We start from the raw sequence: 14,959 nt of genomic DNA, 5'->3' as shown, positions 1-14,959 counted from the left end.
ATTCTCACCTTTGAAGTCTCTCCGCCCTGCGGCCCTTGTTTGGACAAAACCCGGAATCTCTGGCATCCTGTCTTGGTTGCAAACAATCGTTGCAAGCTTTGTCAGGGTACCAGTAATAGCAAGACGTCAATGTACATGAATAAATGAGGCGTTCTCGCAAATATGGAGGTGTAGCAAAAAAGTTCCGATTAGGAGGCCAAATGGAAACAAAAAACAACCATTTCACTTTGGAAGAGGTTCTCCCCCCCCCAATCTTCACCAACAAATAAACCAGAATGACACTCTCAGCCGCCTCACATAAGCAAAGTGGTATAATCACATCCCGACTCATGCAGCAACGAAAAGCTGGCGAGACTGTCAAGCTGATCAGGCAGGACTAACGCACTTTCGAGGAGAGGCTATGTCTGTTGTGCACGGAAGCGGAATTAAATAAAAATAAAGATGTTTTCATTTTTTAAAGGGGGAATATGGCAGAGTTCCTGGGGGTTTATGGGAGAGGAACTGGCATGGAATGCATCTTTGATCACTGCACTGGGTGGGCTTTACAAAGCCCTTAGAGAAAGTTTGAAGCGATTCACAGCCCAAAAGGTCACATTCTCGGCCTTTAGACTTGATAATTCAATAATGTTATACGGGGTGAATACCAGTTAGCAGTCTCACTAACACTCCCAACATCCACACTCCCTCGCTTAACATGTAATCATGTCCTTAAAGAAAGATTTTGAAGATAATGGGATTTTTACCACATGATAGAGGATTTGTAATGACTGACAATTTCTGAACATGTAACTCTTGACGAGGTTTTTTTTTTTTTTTTTTAAAGGGTACCATGGTTAGTCAATGGTCAGATACCGTCCTGTGCACGGGGCTCTCACTTATCTATCAATAATGGACTGAGGTTTGTCAGAAAGATCTTTTAATGGTAAAATGTATTAATGTGAAAACTAAGATGGGGGTTCAATAAAGTAAAGTTATCACCACCAATTTTTGTATTGCGCTTTGAGATTAAGTGACCATCAAAGCTTAACAAGCTTGAGCCATAAGAAAGTTGTTGGAAAACCATTCATTTGTTTGCCGTCACTACTGTTTTTGACTGTTGTGTTTATTGTTTCATTTACTCTTTCTGGCAAAAAATATTTACTGTAAAAACAATGTTTTCTTAAAACAGCTATAATACGTGCATTTTACCAAGAAAACAGAGATACAAGATACAAGTTCAGATGAACATAAGTAATAAGTAAACATAGTAGTATACAGTTCGCGTTTAGGCATAAGGAGTAAAGGTTTAAAGGGATCTAGAGTTTGGTCATGTGTAAGCCGCACATTAGCCATAGTGCTTTATAAGTTACTAATAGAAGCAGTCAATATTGCTGCAGTAATATACACACTAAAAAGCAACTAGTTTATGGTAATTGGTGTTTCCCTAATCTAAAGTGTTAACCTTCAAAATTTCCTGTTTAATTAGTATGTATTTACTTGTCATTTCTTTGTAGTTATTTATAAAAATATTTTTTTGATAAACTAAATAAAAAAACAATTAAAAATAAGTTTTGTAAATCTGGAAATGGCAGATATGGTGATGTTTTAAAAACATGCTGGAGTGATAAAGTCAATGTGCTGAACTGCAGCAGGCCACTCTGAATACTAATGAGATCCCATTGAGTTATCTCTTTTCTAGGGAAGGATGTTCTTTGATACACATTCCATTGGCGTCTGGTATAAGGGCGATTTGCACCAAAGGGGAACACAAAAATTGTTTGTCAGTACGTCTAAAGTTATTACCATGGTGAGTGCTGGGGCCAAATCCTGTGTTGATAATCTTCTTAATAAAGCACCGTGGCAGGGCGTGTGCAGGCATAAAGGGATGGAACGGCCGGATGATGGAAACCCCGCGGCGCGGCAGCACTCATCTGCCGCCAGTCCAATACTACTGGGGCGCGGTTTGGCGTGAACCACGCTAACCCTGATTAGCGGCAGGCACGCATCCCCTCCTCTGCTCTTGTGTATGTAAGTTGCTTTTTGCCAATCACTGACCCTAGGCCGGGAGTTCAAAATGGAATTCACGGTCCCCGTGAACAGAAGGGAACCGCGAGATGGCTCTCTCAATGGCGCAATGCAACAATCCGCCAAAATGAGAGGGGAAGATGGGAATGAGCCCCGTCCGGTGTGCTTTTCTGACAATCGCGAACATTCTCAAAAAGACAAGGTGGGAACTGATCGTCAGAAAAAGAATCCGAAAGGAGCCTCAAGAGGAAGAAAGAGACAGATAAAACCTATCATGCCCTGTTATGGCTCATAAAGGGCACAATCCCAGGAGTAGCACAGTGAGGGGACTTTGTCATTATCTGAGATGGAGGAGGGTGAGGCTAGAGCCTGCTTTGGAGTGAATATAAATATGCACATTCCCATGACAAACAATGCCCGCATCTCAATGCCATGCTGAGAGAGTCCCCCAGTTTACCAGCTGTCAAAGGACCTTTTTCCATTACATAACTCACACTGTACCACCCACATCTAACTATTATAGAGGTGTATTGCAAAAAAACACACACATTGTGCATCAGCTCCATCATACTGAATGCCATTTCAAGATAGAGCCTACGGTTTTGTGAGCAGAGAGGAAAAGCCATTACAATTAGGCATTTGCTCTCGCACAATCAGGGTCCGATAGCTGAAACAAAGACTTCCGTTTGGAAGGACAGTTGTTTTAAAACAGACAGCCAGAAGGTAAATAAAAACGAATCGGCTGGGCTGGAATTTTGGTAATTAAAACCAATAGTTTAAGCCACAGCCTCAGATTGTAGATTTAAAAGCGGTCAACCAGAATTGTGGAGCATCCTGCATAAGATCTTCCACGCTACAGTTAGAAGGCGGGTCCTGTGAGTCATCGCGTACATTAGCTCTTCTTCATTCTTATCAAGGCACCTGTACTTGACATAATGAGTCACACACAATGTAAACAGCTCCTTTCACCTTCTTGTTATGCTTTGTGTATAAAAAAAAAAACAAAAACATGGTGAATGTTTGTCCACACTTAGCAAACTTCCTTTTTTTAGAAACACAGAACGAATGTATTTCCTTTTAACTATGCTGTGATTATTCATTTATAATTCATGCTGTGTCAAACTTTTTCAGTTCTTGGCCCCACAGCCTCTTTTCTTTTCATTCGGGTGGTGCCTTACTAGACCAATTTCTTAGTATGGCAATACACACCAAAAAAACTGTGCGGGTTTCGCTTTGAGAATCAGAATAGGTTGATTGTGCAAGGGGTTTTTTTTGTTTGGACCTTGCTTTACTTACAGAACATCAGGGATTCGGCGCATGGTGGCTTTTCCAGGTTATGGCGCAAACAGTTGCATACTAAACTATCAAGGATACAGTCTGGGCCTCTTCTTTGGGCGGGGTCAAATGCTAAAATGGATGGAAAATTATGGTCAAAATGAAGGGCTGTTTGGAAACGTGGCCAGCAAGCCGCACATCAATAATTTTTATAGAAGGATCAAACTAATATAGGCTTGGCGCTGAACATACACGCTCTTCGTTAATGGCCTAGAGGGCGCACATGGTGGGATATTAGGGGGCATTGTCCTCAGGCATACACCAGTCAAATCCATGCTCAGTAAATGTTTTGAATTTACTGAAAGAGGTCCTGTATTTCATCTTGAAGGCATCCAGAGTCCAGCTGAAGATAATCCTCTCACATCTACCAACAGCCGGGGCGGGGGTCGGCCCAGAGCATTTGAGATCTGGGCGATCATAGTCGTAAACTTGGCAGTGGCGAGAATCATTCATATTATAAACAAAAAGTTTGTATGGTTCAAGGATTGTGTACACTAAAAGATAAAAATTTCTGTCACATACTCACGCCCTCAAGTTTTCCAAGACTTTAGAGCTTTACTAGCTTTTCCTTCTGCAGCAACCATGCAAATAACATATGTTTTGAAGACACTGCTTTTGGGGCCATGATAATGTGAAAGTCAATGAGAATTTATTTTTTGTTTTTTAATTTTTTTTTTTTTTTTTTTTTTTTGTAATTTACAAGACTCTATAATCGATCATGGAGGGAGGCGTTTCCTGAAAAACGTAACTTAATCTTGCTGTCTTAAGGCATAGCCGATAGTTTCCGAGTGCATTGTTGGAGAAACAAACTTATAGCTTAGTCCGCACAACTGTGTTCCTAACAATGTAGGATTTTGTTACTGCATCCGTTGTTGCAATGTCGGACGCACATTGGTTAGAATTTTTGCTGATGTTAACGATTTCAAAGCAGATGGTGGCATTGAAAACCAATCCAACTGCTCATAGAATGCGAGCTCTAAAATTTAATATCAGGTATTGTTTTGAATTAAAAAGCATGGTCATCTGAGGACTGCTTCACACACCTTTTTTGTTTTAGCATTTAATTTGCTAGTTTGTGGGTTCCGGTGGGCCTCTATTAGCTGATCGACTGCGCGAGAGTCTCCCTCCATGTGGTAATAGAGCAAAGTACACACATGCAGCACTCTTCTGAAAGGTCTATAACTCAAACTCAAAGCAGGAACGAAAGGATTTAGTTATGCATATTGAATGAAAGATATTGATTATAGGGCTTTGGGTATAATGCTATTGGTGCCGTGGCACATATCATAGCACGCAATAAAGAAACTATAAAGCTTCACAAGAGACCAGTCAGTATCGTATGCGGAGCTGTAGTTGCTCAACCACACAACTTTATGGGCATGCTGTTTTGTGGAATGTTCTTAGCGAACGTAACAGATACGGGCGTACAAAGACGACACAGAAAAAAATCTCTTGAAAATTGTGTTGGTATTATGAAATGGTCTTACGTAGTCTCATTGGTTGCTGCACCTATGCATTGGGGAAAACGCGTTTATCGGAATTACCATGACATGATTCTGCGGCTTCCCTTCTAAAAGATCAAAGTTATTGAATGGAGTGATGTACATGCTTAAGACAGGTGCTGTAGATTGTTGATAGGACACTTGAACATTGCATGGCAGGCAGGGAACAGAGAGCATATGAAGATTTATCGTAGTGGCGAGCGCTGCATGCAAGCCGGAGCAGGCCACTTTGAGCAGTGACTTGTCATAATGGGCCTGTGTGGAGAGAAGACTAATGTGGATAACGTGCTCTCTCCATTCCACTGGCGGCTGTCGCGCTGGCCCAGTGGGCATGCTCTCATATTGGCTGCTGTGATGTGTGGGGTGTGCGGGACAGAATGCGAGTGCCTTTTGTATGTCTGTCGCGCTCAAGAGCAGGAAAATAGCGAGGGTTACGATGGGCAATTGCAGAAGGCAAATGAGCAGCTGTAATAAGCTAGGTCGTCCAGGGTGGGGGAGGCTGTTTGATGCGAGAGACAGAGCAGTGTGAGCAATTTCAGCATCAAGAGCCAAGCATGACCGGTGTCTGCTCTTGGCAATTTACGCTTCTGAATGTTGAAATTCTGTCAAACCTACAATTTTTCAGACACGGCGCCTTTCAACAGTTCTATACATTATCAGCAGTTATTATATATTCGCTTGAAATGGTAGATAAAAACTATGACTAGGAACGATAGAGTTACAAGGACGGGGAGCGTGTCAGAACAGTAAATATTATTTTGAGAAAAAAAAAAAAAAAAAAATGCCCACTCGCACTTTCCTATTAGGACTGTTGAACAATAGTTATACATAGCGGGCGCTACTTTAGGATCAGGAGGGCATATGCTTAATTATTGCTTCAGTACTGTGTGTGAATAGGTCACATTAGGTGCAATTAAAGAGAAAGAATAGCGACACTAAGCAAAAGAGGGTGCAGAGCCGCGAGGCAAAGTAGCTACTGGAAATTATTTGTTTGAGTCGCAGTATTTTTGTATCCGTTGTACTGGTTAGTCGCAGGTATATGACAGGAATTTTTGTGGTGTGAATTATGTTCATCCGTTATTATTATTATGGGCACTAGCCTCACCTTACATAAATTGACGACTCCTTAGTGTCCAGCATCGGCTGGCAGCCATTGTTAAGTAAAAAATAAATGTCAAAATAATATACGCTGGATGTCTGAGATAATCCTTTGGTTTTGACTGTATAGTGTAAGTGGGCGTGTGCTGTTACAATGGAGCGTAGTGAAATCACAAATGAGTATTTTCCTTTAATATCTATAAATGTGAATTCCTCCCCGGGAAATGCATGATTGAGTATATTAAATGAAAAATTTTCGTCATTGAGAAGATACTTTAAACGCAAATTAATTTTGATATATTATCCATTTTAAAAATTAAATTCTGAATATTATATAATGTACTATAGACTAATATATATAGAATATGATATGTATGTATCTATATATAAATATATAGTATATACACTAAATTATCCAGAAAACTGAGGGTGCACAGCAAAATTTAATAGTTTATTGTATAAAAATTGCATAGGTTCTCTCTGTCATATTGTGATCGCCAGACTGAATATTAGACAAGATTGTGTGTTGAATAAAAATGGAGAAGGCGGTATTCACATTTTTCTAACACATCACTGGAAAACAGGCTCAAATAAGTATCTTCTGAGTGAAGATTGCGACTTTGATGAAGGATTAGGAACATGATATTTGTCTAATAAGGGAGTTCAGATCTGTTGACAACACATCATGTCTGTTGCACCCTTAATGTCAGAATATACCAACATGCCCAGCATGGCAACAATATTTTACAAATTGCAATACACTGAAAACTCCTAATGCGCAAATGGGATTCCCATTTAAGGACACCCGGGCCTTGTCCAGAGTGACTGGAAAACAAGCTGGCTGATTCCATTCCTCCATTCCTAAATGGCTGGCTGAATGTTCTAATTCTCCATCTGGCCCTTTCAGGAGGTGACGGCGTTTTAAACAACAGAAGAAAGTGAACGGTGGCAACACTGAAGGGAGAATGGGCTGCCTGATCAATCAGGCCAACATTGATTTTAGCCACATCGTGTAAATACCTGGTCTGTGTGCCTCTGTGTGAGTGTTTAGTGGTGTGCAGTGTGTATGTGTTCGGGGGTAATGGTGGGAAATGCCAACGTCTGTCAGGGGTGTGAATTTTGGCGTTGACCTCCTATAAGGCTTAACCCAATTACCAAAGGTGAGGGTCTAAGGACTTGTATCTCTTTTAGATGAATTATAGCTCGATCTATAGAAGATATCTGTTCATATATACTAGACAATGAACCAGGTCTGAGCACCATGCTGTATTATTGAGCTACCGGAATGCTTCCAGCAACGTTGTTTTGTGGTAAACATCCCAAAGACGTGCCGGGGAAAAGGCAGTTTTGCATATATTGTCCACTTCAAAGATTCAGATCCTCCAACAATTGTCCGATACACAAAAAAATAACATCCTGCACGTAAAATTCTAAAATGCCGGGTTTTAACTGATGATTTCTATTAAGGGGAAAAAGCTGTCCAAACCTACCTGGCCCTATGTGAAAAAATTAATGGTTAATCCTGTTAACATCATGACATAACTGTTGATTGAACCACATATTTTAGAAAAGGCTGGAGGTAAATTATCACTAGCCACACCCAGGCCTGATTATGGCCAGACAGGTTGAATCAGGAAATCAAGTGAAGCATGCTTAAAGGAGCAACACATTGACCAAAAAGAACAATCAAAGGCTCGTTCTCACATTTGCCTTCTTGGATATTCCCCACGACTTTTGGGCAATAAATTTCTTGTGGACTGCTGATGCGGGACAAAAGGTGAACCTGTTTGGAAGGTGCCTGTCTGTCCCGTTTACATGCTGATGTAAAACCAAACACAGCGATTTCATAAAAAGAAATCATTACCAACCAGTCAAACATGGTGGTGGTTGAGTCGTGATGGTTGGGGCTGCTTTGCTAGCTTTCAGGACCTGGAGGTCTTGCCATAATTGATGGCAGCATTGAATCCTGCACTATATCAGTAAATCCTGACGGCAGAAAAACATGGGTCCATCAATTTGTGGACGTCAAGCTCACGCGCATTTGAGTTTTGCAGTCTAGGACAATGACTAATAAACACACCAGCAAGTCCACCTCTGAAGGCCTCAAGACAAACAAAATTAGGGTTTTAGAAAGCGGACAAACTCACAAATGTCCGGACTTAAATCCGATTGAGATGCTGTCGGCTGCCCTTTAAACAGTCCATTCATGCTCGAAAAACCCATGTGTGCTGATTAAAACAATTCTGCAAAGAAGAGGGAGCCAACAATTACACTCCACAGCGATGTGAAAGAACTCACTGCCAGTTATCGCAAACGTTCTGATTGCAGTTATTGCTGCAAAGGGTGGCCCAAACCAGTTATTGATTTGGGGGGCAATTACTTTTTCACGTAGGGCCAGGCAGGTTGAAACAGCTTTTTTCTTTTCAAAACTGCCATTTTGTATTTACTTGGGTTATCTATGTGTAATATTAAAATTTGTGTGATGATCTGAATCATTCAAGTGTGACAAATATGCAAAATATATATATATAAAAAAAAAACCAGGGACGGGGGGGCAAAAAACTTTTTCACACCACTGTATATAACAAAAAAGTTACTCAAGTCAACATCCCTGAATAATCTGTAAACAAAACTAGAACTGTGATGTGAAATATTAAAAGCATGTTCTAAATCTTCAGAGGAAAAGGAAGTGGTTGAGCTTTGTCCACTATGTTTGGTCTTCACATGGCCCTCAGCAGCCAGTTCTTCTGCTGCTGTGCTGTTCTCTCCAAGGACACTCTATTATCTTTAGGGTTTTTTCCTCTTCTCAAATGCCCTTGGCTTCAATTCATGTGAAGGCCTGACCCAGGCCACCCCTGCACTGCGGCGGAACCCGTTTTCTCGTCATTTGCGGATCACTAAAACAGGACAATCACTCTATCCATCTTTTCATGGGCTATTGTAGTGCCACCCTTGCCTGCAAAAAAAAGGTCCTTTTCAGGTGGGGAACTTTTTTTTTTCTCTTGCTCGACTTTCCTCTCCTTTTGATGGGTTTCTTCTTGGAAGTGGGGGGGAGGGATTTTGAGGGTGCAAAAGAACCCCCTATACTTTGTCTGTTATGGTTCTTTTTTTTAGCACATATCAAAGATATGAAAGGAGTCAAGACTTCAAAGCTGAAGATGGACTAGTGTGACACTGACCTCCCCCAACTCAACGAAAAGAGGGTTAGATCAGAGGTCAGACTTTGGGGACAAAAATGAAAATATATTTGGCTTGCAGGCCTGTACAAAACCCAAAACTGGGCAATCATAATTTCAGTCACTCAGATATTATTTGAATTATCCAATACTCAAGTGAAACAATTCCATGTCATTGTTTTGCCCACATAAAAATAAATGCTAATGCACATTTTATATCTACTAAAACTTTTACAATTTCTTAAACTATTTCACCATGTTTGTAAAAGGAGATTTAGACGTATGTATGTGCCTATGTTATCTGCAAATACACAGTTATTAGCATTCTTAAATATAGAATTGTAAGATAAATGGGCTAAAGCAAAGTAGTATGCTTTAGCAAATCAGGAAATTCTTTGAAGAGGATCTCAAATACCTAATCTCATGGGCAAGCATTTGCACTAAAAGACGGTGCATTGTTCTGTCATCTGGTCACTGAAAGAACCAAGGCTTCTCTGCAGGGTGACCCTGTGTGCCCTTGTCAACACCCACCCGGCAAAATTACAGACTTAAGTCATACAAGCCCCTATGCTGGCCATATGTGCTAGCATGCATTCCTTCCTTGATTAGAGGATGTAGCCAATGTAAGTGGCAGTGTTACTGTATGTAGTACAAGACTTGGCCCTTGAACTAACAGATACTTCTGGTGTCAATAATGGGCATGGGATAATGCTTCCTCTATGTATGTGCATTGCTATATATCCAAGGACCAAGGGTCCATGGACCTCCTTATCATTTTAACAGACTGTCTTTGTAAAGATGACCAGGAATACTGAACACAGACATGTTTTAAGACATTTGAAGAGTTACATAAACACTCCCAAATCATCTGCTAAAAATCCATTTATTCTATATCATATCTGATCCCTGAAAATCAACATTGTGTACAATGCAATAACTGCATTAAAATGTCAGTAAAATGTGAAGGGGTGTGTGTTGAAAGGGTTTTAAAAACGGTTTATATTTTCTTTTTTGAGGGTTATGGGCCTGCTGCTAGTACCTCCTGCAAGGTTCTTGGGAAATCCATTTTGCTTTCATTTGGCCGCACCACCATTTATCTTCATCACCCGGTAGTGGAATAAAAAGTTAGCCACTGGGCGAGAGTGCACTGGCTTTGGGATTGGAATGGATCCCTTCAACAAAGAGGTTTTGGGGGCCAGAGAGGCCGGCAGGGCTCCACTTGTAGTTTTTTGGACACTGCTCACTGCTCACTAGTTCTGCTCAAAAATGTGCAGACGAGCATTACGGAAGTGGTATGACAGGACAGCAGAACTAAACAGGGAATCTTCGGATTATATCATCATGCTTATCTTGCAGAAAAAAAAAAGGGGAACGCTTCATCCTTCCTTTTTCCTGAATCAGAAATCAGCTGTGAAAGGGCACAGTGTTGGGCCTTGAAAGTTACTCTTTTGGTTGTATCTCAAAAGTTACTGTTGTTGTATAAACGTTTTTTGCAATGCATGGGCATCGCTGTCTGAGAATGTACCTGAAAATAAATGCAGTTACACTACTCATTCATCTTGGATCCCCCTGTTATATGGTGCTGTTCCATACCGGTGTAGTTGTTTTTGTTTCCATTATTAAGATTTTATCAAGGCTGAGACATCACGACTTTTCATCATGAAGTCCTTTTCATCTCTATTTTACAATATTGTAAATTCTCAATAATTACATTCCAAGCTGTTGTGCCACAAACAAATTTTAATTTGAGATCACACAAGGTATGTTTACATGCACTAATTTTAAATAAGGCGGAATGAATTCATTTGATTTCAGATTCTCTGAAATAAAGGCACAAAAGCTGTTCACTGGGGCGCTACCTTTCAAGAGGTACATGTTTGTACCTATTAGGTTCTAATATGCACACTTTAAGGTACCAAAACAAACCCCTTTTAGGTACAAACATGTACCTTTTTTGACAGCTTTTGTACCTTTATTTCTAAAGTGTGTATGAACCCTTTTGCCAATCCATTTTTCGTCACATTTTTAGTTTACATGTGCATGTATGTATTTTGAACAAAACATCAGCACAGTGCAAAATATTTTGGTAAATATTCAGTCTCCTCCAGTCACCAGTTCAGAAGACTTAAATAAAAACTTATCAGAGATCTTATTATAAAAGTACCCTGGTAAACACACATCACATCATGTGAGCAAGGGTATTTTTGAATCTGACTGGAGAAGACAACATTGAAACGTTTACATGCTTACATTTTTGCTATTGATTGGAGTTTCAGTCTGATCAATATTTCATTCGGATCATACATTGATTGAGTATAGCTTACATGAAGAACTTTGTCAATCCGACTGAGCTGTCAAATAAATAACAGATTATTATAATCAATTCAAGTATTCAACAGATTATTTTGGTTTCTATAGACATGGCTAATGAAAGCACCTGAACTGAATTGTGTCCAAGCAAGCATCCCATCCCAAGAGCTAGAGATTATCAGTCTATTGTATGCTACAGGAGGGGACAAGATCAGTACTTGTACACCTGAGGGCACAGGACAAATAGCCAGGGCTTAATGAGTGGTAATATTCAGTAAGAAAAGACGAAGGCTAAGAGAAGAGGAGAGAGCCTGCAGGTAAAAAGTGATAGGTGGAAGGATTAGCTCAAGTGATTGATGGTCAGCGTTCTGCTCATTAGAATAGCCATTAGCTCTGCGCTCAGCAACTAAGCATTACGATAGCTGTACTAGCACAATGATTTATTGCTGATTTTACTGCAGGCTCCTTTAATATAATGAATGAAGTCATTTTTACTTTTCAGGGTTTGATGTTGATGTTTCACTTCTAAAACCCCACCATGGCAGATTATTTTTGACTTTTACTCATAATTCTATATAAATGTTAAAGCAGAAAGTATGTAACTGTTAAATATAAAAACAATATAAACACTAAATGACTCATACACTGTAAAAAAAAAAAAATCATAATAATAAAAAAAAGTTTTGTCATGTAATTTAAAGCCCCATGTGCTTTGTGTGGTAACATCTAAATGAACCAAGTTTTATTAAAGTAATTTTTTTTATTATTATTATAACTGAATACAGCCAATAATGGGGTACTTTAAGGGTTCAATCAAAACCCTTAAAATTCCAAAAAAAAGTGACAATTTAATGTAACAAAAAATTTTCACCGTTGTTACAGTATGGTGTATGTATGCACAAGCTACCGCTCAGATACCTCTGTCTTTTGTTGCAGTGGACAGATGTCCAGCTCTCTCCAAATATATTATTAAGAAAAGAAAGAAAAAAAGATATAAATAAATAAATTAAAAAAAAAAATCTTTTGTGATTTAAATTAAGGCATCCAGGGCTATGTTTTAAACAAAACAAATTGCATATGTGCATGGTTACAGTATATGTGCCATTGGCATTATGGAGATGGAAGGAATGGAAGGTGTAACTGCACAGGTAAAGGTATAAATAGTTTGGGGAGGAGATGGGCACTCATTGGCAATTAGACTGCCAGCATGTTTGAATCCTTGAAAAAGGATAGTCCTTTGTCCTGCTACTTTTGTTCTTAATCTCTCAGTGCTTACCAGGGACTGAGTCATTTACCTCTAGGTAGTCAGAGAGAGTTATTTATTGTGCCCTCATCCTTGCATTCATACACATGCTTCCTTCACATTCACCTTAATCCTCCCTAATGGGTAATGTGCTTAAGACTCCACCTGAAAATTACCTGATGGAAAAAAAAAAACCCTCAGCTCTTTTGTTATACTTTTAAATCCAGGTTGTTTGTTGAGGGCAATACATATAATGTGTGTAGATTACAACTGCGCGCCACAAAAAAATGTCATCTGTGTGTGTATGTGAGTGTAAATATATTTAACATAATCAAAAGAAAAGGAAAAAGATTTTCCATTTTAAATCACAAATGACTTTGCATTAGTTTTTCATTCATTTATGATTCAATGTAAACATGACTGAATTTATTATAACTATTTTTTATATAGTTTTATTTTTATGAATATCTATTATTATAAATTCTTTGAAGGCCCAAAGGACACCACTTTTATAGTCCCTGATATTTCCATGACTGTGGGAAACCTGCTAAAATAAAAAATGCAGTATAGCTTGCATTCATTGTAATTTCTTCCGAACCGACGGCACTTGTTTTCTGTGAGGCAGAAGAAAAGAAAATGTTGTGTTAATGCTGTCGGTTTACTATGGATTGTGATAGTTTCAGTCACTTGCAAAAGGCTACCTTAAAAACTGCATCAGTAATCCACAAACATCTTATGAAATTCAGATACTTGTTAATATTTTGTTATCTCGTTTTTAAGAGTGAAATTGAACTTGAAATGTACGTGCACTGTTCGCTGACAGAAGAGATTGGACCGCAGCACTACAACTTCCTACTCTTTCTGCCGTATTTGTAGTAATAGAAGCACAAGTAAAAACTCACATGGTCGGTCATCTCATTGTTAGCAACACTTTTGTAGCCAAAGAAAGCTATCAGTAATTATTTGCAGTCTATTTACAATAGCTTAGTTTAGAAACTTTCCTGAAACAGCTTCTGACCGTTTGTTATTGATAGGTCGATCTCAGACGTCTTGTCAGGGAGAAAAAAAGGAGTTTTTAGAAAATTTATTGTGTTATAACAGGTTCTTTAGTATATTATTATTATTTATTATTATTATTATTATTATAAGCGTGAGTAAAAATATAATCGTCCCAGGTTTTTTTTTTTTTTTCTTCTTTTTAAAGATAATTGAAAAGATTGCAATGTTTTAAATAGGCTACGTATAAAACATACAATGCATATATTTTTGTTTTTTTTTCCCACTCGGACGCATGTTCTGGACATGCACAGATAAATTAGTCTTAATTATACAAATATAAAAGTAATAAAGGTCTAGGTAGCATTTAATCTCAAAGAGCACAAAGTGAACTAATGTTTACTTGTATTTAAAAATAATTGATATAGTGTGTCGGTGATAGTTATACAAAAATAATTAAATCAAAATGAAAACGGTGTAATGTGAAGAATTTGTTCCTTTATATTTGCTAGCTCCTCTCAACTCCAAAGTTTTTGGGACAACCAAATTACTTGTTTTACGGTACTGAAAGTGGAATGTGTGGAATTTGTAAAGCTTCAATTCATCCTGAAGCTACAGCAGTGGAGGCAGTGAGGTCTTAAAAGAGAGAGCGCCCCTATTTGATCAAAACTCTCTATCAAGCAATCTGTGTTGTTAACGCTATGTGCAGATGGTCTGTCTAAACTCCATAAACAAGCCAGTACTCTTCAAAGGGAGGAACACTTTTCTCACGATTCGAAAAGGTGTAATGACATTTTTTCAGGATTTTTTCTGAAATATGTAATAGCCTACTGACATAAACATTTTTTAAACTTCAGGAGCTATATTTCTTTATGAAGTTAGGATGTGGAATACCTCGTGACATTCCTTAAAATTTTTACAAAATATTGTGTAGGCTACATTATAGCTTACATGTGCACGAGGAGTTTTCAGATGAAAGCTATGCCGCGAGTTCTGCCTGGCAACAGGCGTTTCTCGTTCATTGGTTAAGGATGATTTGTGCTTCCTTCTTTTAGGGTACCCCAAAAGAGTTAGCTTTTTTTCCACCCCAGACCACACATTTGTCTCATAAGGAAACCACATTAGAGTTTATGCATAAATGACCGTAATATAAAACTTCATAAAGTGATTGTGCCATAGGCTAGTACAGTCATAAAGAGTTGAAACAATCTAAAAAGCTGTCTCACCAGAAAACAATTGTTAACAGACTTTGAATTTGACATGAATAAAACTTCGGGTCCTGAGCGCACTGAGTT

This window comes from Cyprinus carpio, chromosome B7, assembly GCF_018340385.1.
Source record: "Cyprinus carpio isolate SPL01 chromosome B7, ASM1834038v1, whole genome shotgun sequence".
NCBI classification, from domain to species: Eukaryota; Metazoa; Chordata; class Actinopteri; order Cypriniformes; family Cyprinidae; genus Cyprinus; species Cyprinus carpio.
This window is presented reverse-complemented; position numbering follows the sequence as displayed.